We start from the raw sequence: 11,778 nt of genomic DNA, 5'->3' as shown, positions 1-11,778 counted from the left end.
TGTTGGGATGTATAATGAAGCTTCGTTTCTTGTCGTTAGGCGCTTGGGAGATTGAATGTCGTATAGAACCGTTTGTTGTCAAAAAGTCTCGTTCACGGGTTTGTTGGGTTGATTGTGATTTTGGTTGTTTTGGGACAATTGTTTAGGCTTGGGTCATTGAATTAGTAGCCTAAGATGAGCTCGTGGTGTTGATTCTTGGTCTGTGCAGTCGAGTCGAGGGAGTTAAGCATATCACATTCAGAATTTTCGTAAGTTTCATGCCACCGCAGGTACACGGACCCGGACACGGACCTGTCCACGGGGTCCGTGCCTTTGTTTCCTTCGAGTAGCCATTTTTGCGAGCCAACACAGACCCCTTACGGACCTAGGCACGGGGTCCGTGCCTCCTATTCCTTTTGAGTATTACTTGGCAGTACCTAGCCGGACCTGTACATGGACCCGGGGTCGGGGTCCATGGACTCACGTATTTTAGGAAAATTTATTTATGATTTTGAGGTTTGATGTTATGGTTTAGTGCAAGAATTTATCAAAGTCGTGTTATTGGAAATTATAGAATATCCTAAGAAATTATTGAGCTTGAGAGTAAGCATGATATTTACGTCTAAGTTATGCAAGGTAATTATGAAATTTCATGTAGTATGTTGCAGCAACGGCCCCAGTCAAAGTCCAACGAATCACTCGACACTCAGTAAGTATGTATGACGTGCAAAGAAAATATTTTAAGTTTTTGAGGTATGCTAAATGTCTTGTGACCAAATTATGTTTAGGATTGGAAAGCGTTAAATTATGAACGGGGACCAATCCACCCGTTAAATTATGAACGGGTTAGATCGAGGTTGAAAAGCGTTAAATTATGAACGGGGACCAACCAGCCCGTTAAATTATGAACGGGGATCTTATGTATGTGGCAGTGGATACGTTTCTGTCAGCCCAGTACTGTGGTTTGTCTGATCAGGCATTTATTATGTTATGGGTCACTTGCTTTGAAACATCCTCTACGAAAAATATTGAAGTTATGTATGTTCAAGTATGTTCAAGTATGCAAGTATGTTTATGAAAAGTTTAAGTTGATGGCACGTCTAATTATGTATGTATGTAAGTTCAAGTTTATGATGTAGGTTCAACTTTCAAGTATGTATTTTATATTTTGAAATTTTATGTTGTTTTATTATGTAGTACTTGCTATCTCCAGTTTATACGTGTTGAGTCTTTAGACTCACTAGACTTGATCGATGCAGGTGAGTATGTTGAAGAGGAGACAGGAGGTGGCGACCAAGGGGCAGGCTTGGACTGAGCGGAAGGCTAAACCCGAGGACCACTAAGTTTATGTTTTTATGAAAAGTTTAAAATACTCTGCTTTTATGTTGGATGTGAGACAATTGAAACAAGTATGTTGTTGAAAAATTTATTTGGTGATGTTGATTTCAAATATTAATATGATGAATGATGAGTGACGACCTTATAGATTTTATGTTTAAGAAAATCTTAAATTTTTCCGCAAATTTTGAAGTAGTAAAAAAAAAAAAAAATAAAAATTTACGGTACGTTACAGTTGGTATCAGAGCCGGGTTCTTGTAAAGGGTTATGTCTACTGCCAGTCACAAGAAGCTCAAGAAGTCCCATCTCCAGTCAGTGAGNATTTATTTGGTGATGTTGATTTCAAATATTAATATGATGAATGATGAGTGACGACCTTATAGATTTTATGTTTAAGAAAATCTTAAATTTTTCCGCAAATTTTGAAGTAATAAAAAAAAAAATAAAAATTTACGGTACGTTACAGTTGGTATCAGAGCCGTGTTCTTGTAAAGGGTTATGTCTACTGCCAGTCACAAGAAGCTCACGAAGTCCCATCTCCAGTCAGTGAGTTTTAAAGTTTTGAAATTATGTTATGTAATAAGTATTTAATCATGATTTCTGCATGGGTATATTTAAAATTTAAGTTATGTGCATCTTATGTAATTTATATTATGTTCATGCATGTTGGGTAAATTTTAAAACAGTATGCCTCCTAGACGTTTGATTGCCCGTGGAGCAAGGGATGAGGACAGAGAGACTTATGATGGAGGGAGGGCCACTCCTCCTCCACCACCAGATATGCAGGCACAGATGCTTGCGGGTATGACGCAATTTTTCGCACAGTTTGCGAGGAACCAGACTACTGTAGGCCCTGAGGAGAGGCCTAGACCAGAGGCAGTATATGAAAGGTTCAGGAGGATGAGTCCGAAGGAGTTTTCGGGTACTACTGACCCGATGATAGCCGAGGGATGGATCAAGTCCATAGAGGTAATCTTCGATTTTATGGAGCTGACCGATGCTGATAGGGTCAGGTGTGCTACGTTCCTTCTGTCAGGAGACGCCAGGCTATGGTGGGAGAGTGCGTCAGTGGCAGTGAATTTGCAGACTTTGACTTGGACGGGATTCAAGGAAGTGTTCTTCGCCAAGTACTTCACTGAAGAGGTACGCTCTCGTCTGACCAGGGAATTTATGACGCTGAGACAGGGAGACAGTAGTGTGGCAGATTTTGTCAGAAAGTTTGAGAGGGGGTGTTACTTCGTACCCCTCATTGCGACTGATGCCCAAGCAAATCAGAGGCATTTCATGGATGGACTGCGGCCGATCTTGCGCCGTGACGTGGGGGTAGCTGGCCCTACTACTTATGCAGTCGCCGTATCTAGAGTGCTGGCGGCAGAGCAAGACCAGCGAGACATTGAGGCAGACAGGCAGGGCAAGAGGCCCTATCAGGCTCCACCGCAGCAGCAGCAGCAGTATCAGAGGCCTCAATTTAAGAAATCGTATCAGGGGCCACCAGGGAAGAAGCCTTATCAGGGACCGCCGAGGGGCAAGGGTCCCATTCAGCAGCAGGGGGCGCCTCAGAAGCCCGTTAATTTTCCAGTGTGCCCTAAGTGCAACCGTCAGCATCCAGGGCAATGCTTGTATGGGTCAGGTAAATGTTTTAAATGTGGAGCTACTGACCACATGTTGAAAGAATGCCCACAGTGGAAGCAGCCAACTCAGGGTAGGGTATTCGCCATGCATGCTCAGGAGGCGAACCCAGACACTACACTACTGACTGGTAAACTTTTCTACCTAAACTCAGTATTATTTTGACTTGCATGTGGAAATTTTTATTTGGGATTATTAGTGTGCTAGTATTATCTTGTGTGACTTGGGATATTGAGTCCTATTATGCTTTGGGTTACTGTTAGTAATTCTGTGATATAAGTTTCGTGTGGTGCTAACGTCTCTCAGGAAATATTTTCATTAAGAGAATAGCTACTCAGGCCTTGATAGACTCAGGAGCCACCCATTCATTCATCTCAGAGACGTTTGCTAGTCACTTGGATATCAAGACCATCGGCCTCGACGTGAATTATTCAGTGGTAGTCCCATCAGGGGAAGAGCTGTTAGCTACTAGAGTGGTCAGAGAAATCGATCTAGAATTGCATGGCCATTTAGTGTATGCAGATTTGATCCTGATACCAATGCCAGAGTTCGATATTATTTTGGGAATGGACTGGCTGACTAAGAACAGAGTTCTGATTGATTTTCAGAAAAGATCAGTACTGATTAGACCGTTGGGAATGGAGCAGTTTTTATTTGAGCCATCCAGATGGAGGAGTTTTCCTCGCATGATCTCCTGCATCCAGGCGAGGAGACTGATTTCCAAGGGTTGTCAGGCTTTCTTAGCCAGCATGGCATCTTCACTTGAAGTACTCACTCCATCTTTAGCAGACGTGCTAGTAGTCAGGGCCTTCCCAGACGTCTTTCCAGATGACGTCACAGGCCTTCCACCAGATAGAGAGGTGGAGTTTGCCATTGATCTCATGCCAGGCGCAGTGCCAATCTCTAAGGCACCGTACAGATTAGCTCCAGCAGAAATGCTACAACTTAAGCAACAGATTCAGGAACTTTTAGACAAGGAATTTATCCGCCCGAGTTTCTCACCGTGGGGCGCGCCAATGCTCTTTGTGAAAAAGAAGGATGGGAGCATGAGACTGTGCATCGATTACCGTGAGCTGAACAAGGTAACGATCAAGAATAAGTACCCGTTGCCTAGAATCGAAGATTTGTTTGATCAGTTACAGGGAGCTACCATGTTCTCTAAGATAGATCTTCGATCAGGGTATCATCAGCTGAAAGTGAAGAATGCAGATGTCCACAAGACAGCTTTCAGGACCAGATATGGGCATTACGAGTTCTTAGTGATGCCATTTGGAGTGACAAATGCTCCAGCTATTTTCATGGATCTCATGAACCGAGTATTTCAGCCGTTCCTCGATCAGTTCGTCATAGTATTCATTGACGATATTCTTATATATTCGAAGAGCCATGAGGAGCATAGTCAGCATTTGAGAACAGTGTTACAGGTTTTGCAGAGACACAAGTTGTATGCAAAATTCAGTAAGTGTGAATTTTGGTTGGAGAAAATAGCATTTTTAGGACATATAATATCTAGCAGTGGTATTGAGGTGGATCCAGCTAAGGTGGTGACAGTTAAAGAATGGATTGAGCCGAAGAATGCATCAGAGATCCGCAGTTTCCTAGGCTTAGCAGGCTACTACAGAAAGTTTATTAAGGGATTTTCTTCGATAGCAGTGCCACTCACCTCATTGACCAAGAAGAATGTCAAATTCATATGGACTGAAGAGTGTCAGAAGAGCTTTGATACCTTGAAACAAGCTCTTATCACAGCGCCAGTGTTAGCCATGCCAGCAGGACAAGATAATTTTGTGTTGTACACCGATGCTTCTAAGCTCGGTTTGGGCGCAGTATTGATGCAGAATGGTCGGGTTATAGCTTATGCTTCCAGACAGTTAAAAGTGCATGAAAAGAATTATCCGACTCATGATCTCGAGTTAGCTGCCGTGGTCTTTGCTTTGAAGATTTGGAGACATTATTTGTACGGCGAGAGATGCCAGATATTCACTGATCACAAGAGTCTAAAGTATTTCTTCACGCAAAAAGAACTTAACATGAGACAAAGACGGTGGTTGGAGTTAGTAAAAGATTATGATTGTGAAATTAGGTATCATCCAGGGAAAGCTAATGTTGTGGCAGATGCTTTGAGTAGAAAGGTAGCAATCTTAGCACAGCTGTCAGTGCAGAGATCTCTTCAGTTTGAGATTCAAAGGTTTGAATTGGAAGTTTATCGCGAGGGCAGAGCTCCTAAGCTGTCTAATCTGATGGTCCAATCTTCCTTGTTAGACCGTATCCGAGCAGGTCAGCCTTCAGATGAGCAGTTATTGAAATGGAGGCTGAAAGATGAAGCCAAGGGCAGTGTACTCTATTCAGTGTCCGATGGTATTGTGAGATACAGAGATAGAATGTGGGTGCCTAGTGTTGATTCAATTAGACAGGATATTTTGTCAGAGGCACATGCATCTCCGTATTCTATTCATCCAGGAGGTACCAAGATGTACAAAGACCTACAGATTTTGTATTGGTGGCCAGGGATGAAGCGAGACATCCGCAGATTTGTGTCAGAATGCCTCACTTGTCAACAGGTGAAGGCAGAGCATCAGAGGCCAGCAGGAATGCTTAAGCCACTCCCTATTCCAGAGTGGAAATGGGAGAATATCACTATGGATTTTGTCGTTGGGTTGCCAAGATCAGTTAGGGGTTTTAATGCCATTTGGGTTATTGTGGACCGACTCACTAAGTCAGCACATTTCTTACCGGTGAAAACGACTTTCTCCATGACTCAGTATGCAGAGCTTTATATCCGGGATATAGTCCGTTTGCACGGGATTCCAGTTTCGATTGTGTCCGACAGGGACCCGAGGTTCACATCGTCTTTCTGGAAGAGCTTACATGCAGCCATGGGGACGAAGTTGCTTTTCAGTACAGCGTTTCACCCGCAGACAGATGGTCAGTCTGAGCGTGTGATACAGATTTTGGAGGATTTGCTGAGAGCCTGTATGATTGATTTTCAGGGGACTTGGGAGTCGAAGTTACCTCTAGTGGAGTTTACCTACAACAACAGTTTTCAATCCTCTATAGGTATGGCTCCTTATGAAGCACTATATGGAAGAAAGTGCAGATCACCGATTCATTGGGATGAAGTCGGTGAGAGATCAGAACTTGGTCCAGAGATAGTTCAGCAGACTGCAGATGTGGTAGTCAAGATTCGTGACAGAATGAAGACCGCCCAGAGCCGTCAAAAGAGTTATGCTGACAAGAGAAGAAGGGATCTTGAGTTTGCCGTAGGTGATCATGTATTCGTCAAAATAGCACCTATGAAGGGTGTTATGAGATTTGGGAAGAGAGGCAAGCTTAGTCCGAGATTTATTGGACCGTTCGAAATTCTTGACAGAGTTGGAACTCTAGCTTATCGTGTAGCCTTACCGCCGAATTTGTCCGGAGTGCACAATGTGTTCCACGTTTCTATGTTGAGGAAGTATCTAGCTAATCCTTCGCATGTTCTGAGCCATGAGCCATTGCAGTTGACTCCAGATCTGTCTTATGAGGAAAGACCGATTCAAATCTTAGACAGGCAAGAGCGTAGGCTTCGGAACAAGACGACTAAGCTAGTCAAAGTCCAGTGGCTGAATCAATCAGTGGAGGAGGCCACTTGGGAAGCTGAAACAGACATGAGACTTCGCTACCCGGAGTTGTTCGGTAAGACTTAATTTCGAGGACGAAATTTTTATAAGTGGGGGAGAAACTGTAAAGCCCAAAAATCAGTATACGTAAAATCTATGCATTTATTTAATTTATGAAATTTCATTATTTTAATATTTATGTTTAATTGATCTACGTTAAAATGTTTTCTTGAGTTTTATGTTTCAGACGATTATTCGAGGCGGGATCGAGGAAAGGAGACCGGGATGATTTTTAGTGACTTTAATTGTGGTATTTTATTTTAAGTTAGGTTTGAGATATTTTAAATAATTTATGAATTTTTAATATTTTTAAAGCCTAATTTAAATATTAAGTCATTTTAGGATTTTTAAACTTTTAAAGTTTATCAATTAGGGGATTTTAGTAAATTTATTATGGGATTAGAATTTTATTAATTTGTTGATTTGTTAACATTTTTATTAGCATGATTTATTTATTTAAAAACACTTTATAATTACTAATTAAGTGGTTTATTACACACCACACACACATATTAAAATATTCAATTATTCCAACACCTTTTCACACACACTCATACACGTATACACACACCCCTTCATTATAAACAAAACACACATGTTTTATTATATTATTTGACTAAGGAGAGAAGAGAATTTCTCTTTAAACTCTCCTCCATCAACCTCTATATCATTTCTCTCCTCTCCAACTTCTTCTTCAGCAATCGTTCCTTTCCTCTGAAATTTCCAGCAATATTTTGTTGAGTTTATTTCAAGAAAATCGAGCCACCTTCGTCCCGGATCGTCTCTCGCTCCGTCTCCGCTTCAGTGTCGTCGTTTCGGTATTATTTAATCGTCAAAGGCACGTATAATCTCTCTTTTCTGTATCGATCATGTCATATTATGCGTGTGTTGTTATTTATGCTTAAAATCATGTGTATGATGTGTAGAAGTTTGAGCAAATACGTTGGAACAGCTTTTGAAACGATTTTTAGATCTACAATTTTCGTTTTTATTGTTCTGATAAAAACTGCGAAATTTCGGTTCATATTTTGAGAAAACTTTCAAGAACAAAAATGTAGAACTTTTTAATGCCTTCGATTTGATATAAAATTCGAGATTTTTGGATTAGAATTGAGTGAGTTATGGAGTTTTTCGTGGGACTGCTCAAACTGCAACTTTTACAAAAATTGTGTTCTTGAAGTTTTATGTTGCAGGCCTCGTTGGGGATCGACGGGTGATCGTTGCTGCATATAGGTATATTATTTATGATGTTGGGATGTATAATGAAGCTTCGTTTCTTGTCGTTAGGCGCTTGGGAGATTGAATGTCGTATAGAACCGTTTGTTGTCAAAAAGTCTCGTTCACGGGTTTGTTGGGTTGATTGTGATTTTGGTTGTTTTGGGACAATTGTTTAGGCTTGGGTCATTGAATTAGTAGCCTAAGATGAGCTCGTGGTGTTGATTCTTGGTCTGTGCAGTCGAGTCGAGGGAGTTAAGCATATCACATTCAGAATTTTCGTAAGTTTCATGCCACCGCAGGTACACGGACCCGGACACGGACCTCTCCACGGGGTCCGTGCCTTTGTTTCCTTCGAGTAGCCATTTTTGCGAGCCAACACAGACCCCTTACGGACCTAGGCACGGGGTCCGTGCCTCCTATTCCTTTTGAGTATTACTTGGCAGTACCTAGACGGACCTGTACATGGACCCGGGGTCGGGGTCCGTGTACTCACGTATTTTAGGAAAATTTATTTATGATTTTGAGGTTTGATGTTATGGTTTAGTGCAAGGATTTATCAAAGTCGTGTTATTGGAAATTATAGAATATCCTAAGAAATTATTGAGCTTGAGAGTAAGCATGATATTTACGTCTAAGTTATGCAAGGTAATTATGAAATTTCATGTAGTATGTTGCAGCAACGGCCCCAGTCAAAGTCCAACGAATCCCTCGACACCCAGTAAGTATGTATGACGTGCAAAGAAAATATTTTAAGTTTTTGAGGTATGCTAAATGTCTTGTGACCAAATTATGTTTAGGATTGGAAAGCGTTAAATTATGAACGGGGACCAATCCACCCGTTAAATTATGAACGGGTTAGATCGAGGTTGAAAAGCGTTAAATTATGAACGGGGACCAACCAGCCCGTTAAATTATGAACGGGGATCTTATGTATGTGGCAGTGGATACGTTTCTGTCAGCCCAGTACTGTGGTTTGTCTGATCAGGCATTTATTATGTTATGGGTCACTTGCTTTGAAACATCCTCTACGAAAAATATTGAAGTTATGTATGTTCAAGTATGTTCAAGTATGCAAGTATGTTTATGAAAAGTTTAAGTTGATGGCACGTCTAATTATGTATGTATGTAAGTTCAAGTTTATGATGTAGGTTCAACTTTCAAGTATGTATTTTATATTTTGAAATTTTATGTTGTTTTATTATGTAGTACTTGCTATCTCCAGTTTATACGTGTTGAGTCTTTAGACTCACTAGACTTGATCGATGCAGGTGAGTATGTTGAAGAGGAGACAGGAGGTGGCGACCAAGGGGCAGGCTTGGACTGAGCGGAAGGCTAAACCCGAGGACCACTAAGTTTATGTTTTTATGAAAAGTTTAAAATACTCTGCTTTTATGTTGGATGTGAGGCAATTGAAACAAGTATGTTGTTGAAAAATTTATTTGGTGATGTTGATTTCAAATATTAATATGATGAATGATGAGTGACGACCTTATAGATTTTATGTTTAAGAAAATCTTAAATTTTTCCGCAAATTTTGAAGTAGTAAAAAAAAAAAAAAAAATTTACGGTACGTTACAAATATCAAGTGTCCAACCTTATCTCTAATCCAAGTCCGGAGCCTCCACTCTAATCACGATCTCTCTTCATCTCCTCAACCCTGAACCTGTCCCACCTGTTGTCATGCACACATACAAACACGACAACAGCCGGATAATTCCGGTGAGAATATAATCCCAGTATAAATCAACGAAACATGCAATCATATAAACAAATATAAAGCATGTAACAGATAACAGCAATATGTATCAAAATCTGAAACATAATCAATATCAGACTATCGACAATGCTCGTAACTTTACAATTCAGACTAGACTCAATCCTAGTCTAGGGATCTCGGTTTCCAGAAGTTGGCATTCCATATCGATCACCAGTAATAGAATAAATTCCGATTCTATCCACATCGATATGGTATCGATCACCAGTAACAGAAGAAGCTCTGATTCTATCCACATCGATATAGTATCGACCACCAGTAACAGAAGAAACTCCGATTCTATCCACATCGATATGATATCGATCATCAGTAATAGAAGAAGTTACGATTCTATCCACATCGATACGGTACCGATCACCAGTAATAGAAGAAGCTACAATTCTATCCACATCGATAGCCAATCATCCGGTGACAGACTTTGGCACTTTCGCCAATACACTATCTTGTGACATCGTGCAATGTGCCCGTGGCGATCCCGCCACTATCAGGCACTTCTGTCACAAGATTACTCGTCTAATACCTGCTATCTATAAATCAAGAGAACAAGTACATCAATCAAATCCATGCAAATATCAATGCAATAAAGTAAAGTATGTGATTTAGGGAAACTCAAGTCTAAACCGACTCAAGTCGATCTCCCAATACCACATTGACTTATACCTTCCGTTTGTAGTCTCGGTCTGAAGCAATATCAGTTCTGAACTCAAGACTGTCTCTGTAAATCTGAAACGATATATCGAGAATCATAATATCAATAATCCATTCACAATTCAACATTGATCTGATTATTCTGGATTTAATTCAAAATCCACGGCATAACGGTAAAATCTCAATATCTCCGTCAATACAACATTATCAGATAACAGTTACAATCCATAACCAATATCCAATACAATCTATAATCCAGTCACAATTCAAATCTGTCCGGTATAAATCAATATACCCTGAAAATTCATAACAAATGTATAACCAATTTGTTCTTCAATCTGTTCTCGGTTCTACGATGTCTAATATCTCAAGAACATCATATATCAATCCTATCCGATTCTGACAATACCATAATTTCAAACCATAACAAAACATAAGAAAACTTACGTCCTTTTGTAGCTTTTGACGAGAGGAACACGGAAATATGTTCGGATCTAAATTCTGACGGACGGATTTTGCGCAACCTTCAAATTTCTAAACTAAAAGGCGTAAGGATTTTGCGGAGCTTTTCTCGTTCCTGCTTTTCCTTTCTGAAGCACTTGGAGACATTATATATATATCTCTTGCATGTCTAGGACAAGTGGCTTAGTCTTCTTGTTTCTCATGCGGCGCTCGGGCGATCATAAGTTACCGCTCGGGCGCGGAACGTTCTGCCTGAGTGCTCACTCGTTATCCACTGGCGCTCGGGCGGTCAAAAACTACCGCTCGGGCACCAAACGTTCTGTCCAAAGGCAAAGCTGGTGGTGCACTGGCGCTCGGGCGGTCCTTTTCTACCGCTCGGGCGCCACAAGTTCTGTCCAAATTCTTGGCTTGTATTGCACCGACGCCCGGCTACCCCACTCGAGCTCCTACAACACTTCTGATTACAGTAATTAAATCTCGGGCATTACACCTAGCCCTCACATGATCCGCAATTGAAGATCGAAAAGTAGTTTTCTTCTCCACTTCAGAAGTAGCAACAAAACTACCACCAATGCTCTCATCAACTGAAGCATTCAAAGAATGGGATTCATCTAACTCTTTCTTTTCTTTAGCCAAATCAAAAACAACTTCTTTTACCACTACGTCAACAAAATCACCAAATTTAGATCTTCGCACCATGTGCTAAATCAGAAGTCATCTTTTCTTCTGTTTCATCATCTTTTTCCTCAGATTCAACAACATTGTCACGTTTATCCACCACAAACCTTTTTTCCTTCATTCTACGTCGAACCTTTTCACCCTCTAATTCAGCACATCTCTTTCTCAGCATCTTTAAATCATTCATTTGTTTCATGACAATTTTCTCAAAACTTTTTACTTCAGATCTATTCGTTTCTTGCTTTAAAACAATATTCATTTCCACTAACAACTTCTCCTCCTCACAAAATGGATGTATCGACATAACCTATTCACAAATAAAAAAAATACAACTGTCAATCACCTAAACATTAATTTTGCACAACTAGATTAATAAACTAAAATAATTATAAG

General features: G+C 40.5%; 1 long non-coding RNA gene across 2 annotated transcripts in view; it reads right to left on the bottom strand.

The window, feature by feature from the left end:
- The window catches only part of LOC140989664 (uncharacterized), a 13,838-nt gene extending 2,467 nt beyond the window's left edge, over positions 1 to 11,371 (bottom strand). For both annotated transcript variants that reach the window (XR_012177552.1, XR_012177555.1), the window contains exon 1: positions 11,198 to 11,371. This is a non-coding gene — a long non-coding RNA (uncharacterized lncRNA). The remainder of the gene's footprint in view (positions 1 to 11,197) is intronic.
- Positions 11,372 to 11,778: the final 407 nt, after the last annotated feature.

The sequence above is a fragment of the Primulina huaijiensis genome, chromosome 1, assembly GCF_012295235.1.
Source record: "Primulina huaijiensis isolate GDHJ02 chromosome 1, ASM1229523v2, whole genome shotgun sequence".
NCBI lineage: Eukaryota > Viridiplantae > Streptophyta > Magnoliopsida > Lamiales > Gesneriaceae > Primulina > Primulina huaijiensis.
Note: the sequence above shows the minus strand (reverse complement) of the source record. Positions and strands in the feature narration are given on the sequence as shown.